Raw genomic sequence first — 2,224 nt, forward strand, 5'->3', positions numbered from 1 at the left:
TACATAGAACATATCTACAGCCTTCTATGGGCTCGAATTTCTAACAAAACTTTGCCAGTCAATAGAATTTAAATTGTTTTTGATAAGCCCATAGTTTGCATGTCTTAAGGCAAAATAGGTTTCCAACAAATCGCCATCCAACATTGTGGTGTTATCGTGTATAAATACGGAAAATTCGATTGAAGTATGAAATATTTCATTTTTCCACAGAGGTGCAGGAGCCTCAATCACGCAGAAATCATCGGTCATATTCGTAAATAATAAATCTAAATAACAATTGTTATGATTTCTGACATGATTGACTTGATAAAGTCCAATCTCTGCGCTTTTGTCAAATAAAGAATGGAGCGTTTTGTTGTCTCCAACAATCGGTATCAAAACAGATTCATTTTCGTCGTCAACAATAAAATTTGCTGCTCGTTGATTAAAGTCACCGTAAATATGAACATTTGCTTGAGGCTCACATTTAGAAATAATAGTATCAGCAATACTAAAAAACAATTCATATGATTCTTTTTTGGCACTTTCAGGAGGAAAATACACTGTCGCAAAGATGTGAATTTGATTTCCAATAAAACGTTTGACCCAAACATGATCAAACTCCTTACACTTGCTTGATTCAATCTTTTTCGATTCATAGTCGGTACACACTGCGATTAATACACCTCCACCAGACTTTTTGTTGGATAACGTTTTGTTACGATCATCCCTAAACACATTAAAGCGATCTCCGAAAACTTCTCTACTATTTAAGCTGGCATCCCAACTTGTTTCGGTGCCTAAAATGATAGGATAACTAGAAGCGGCTACCTGTTTATAAATTTCATTGACCTTCATCCTGTTAAAATTTTTGCAATAAATTATAAAATCTTTGCTACCGCACTTTCTCAGGCAAGTCTGTCATTTTTACTGTAGAAACTCTATCGGTCGACAAATTTAAATTATTAAAACTAATTACCTCCCTCTCACGCGGAGAAGTCGTCAATTCCTGGCGTTCGTCGGGATCCACGATAATGTTGTATTCCTCCAAGTGGTGCGTCAATACCGCAGAAAACCCGAATACTTGCAAGAACACGCCTCGCACAATGCAGCTGAACGTCCTGGAGTCAACCTGTTGGGCGGGTGCGCTTGAGCTGGGCGCGGGAAAACATCACTCGCCGGGTAGGGGTTTAATATTTCACCCCTTTGAAATTGGATCGTTGGTTGGTAATTAGTCGGTGGCCTTGAAAACCGACCTTTCGCTGCCGGAAGAAGGTCTCTATCATGAGGAAGACGGTTGTTTTCATTCTGTCTGTTGATGTATTCTGTCTGGTGATAATCCGTTCTGTAGTTGATGATATTGTGCTGTTTTGTGTAATTATTGTGATTTTGATGATTTTGATTACGACTGTTACTATGATTGAAATGTGCGTCTGCTTTTCGTTGCTTCTTCCGCTTTTTAGCCTTATCAGCCTTTTTTTGCTGATTGAAGCGATGCAACTTCCGAGCATCATAGTCCGCCCAGTCCGCTTTCCATATTCGTTTGTTACCCAGAAGTCGCCATCCTGAGTCATCGGCATAATTTGAGTTTTTGATTTCGATTTCCAGGCTGGGGCACAAGCTAGCTGACGGAGTCAAAGGTGCGTTGTGAAAATGAGCTTCATTAGCAGAAATAAACTTCAATTCATCCAGAATATCTAACTGTAGCATTGGATTGCTATGCATTGGCGCACTAGAATTCATGTCCATCGTGAGACTTGAGAGTTGCTTGATTTCTTCATTAAAACATTTCAAGTCATCAGACATATCCGACGTCATTTGTCTCTTTAGACGCTTGCATCGCTATATCAAATACCGATGTTTTGTGGTTCTTTATGGCCGTTAGGTTGCCAGAAGAACCAGTGCTTCTAGTGCCCATTAGCTCTTCTTTTATTTCACTGAGCTGGCCCTTGAGGCGATCAATGGCTTCATGCACAACTTCAATATTGTTTTGCTGAGTTGAACGATGGACAACCTGGGCATTATTGTTAATGCTGTCGGCCAATAGTGTATGTTGCTTCGTCAGCGATTTTATGTCAAAATTTAACGCAACGAGCGTTTGGCATAAGCTGCAAGAAGGCAGCACATATGACTGCGGATCAATTTTTTTATCCCTTTTCCTAATAGATCCGCGCAGGACAGTTACTCCCACGCAGGCTGCATGAAACGTTCGCGGACATCCAACGCAGGTCCACATTACCGTATC

Source organism: Ochlerotatus camptorhynchus, unplaced genomic scaffold (assembly GCF_037179485.1).
Source record: "Ochlerotatus camptorhynchus isolate MF236.1 unplaced genomic scaffold, CSIRO-AGI_Acam_v1.1 ptg000178l, whole genome shotgun sequence".
NCBI classification, from domain to species: Eukaryota; Metazoa; Arthropoda; class Insecta; order Diptera; family Culicidae; genus Ochlerotatus; species Ochlerotatus camptorhynchus.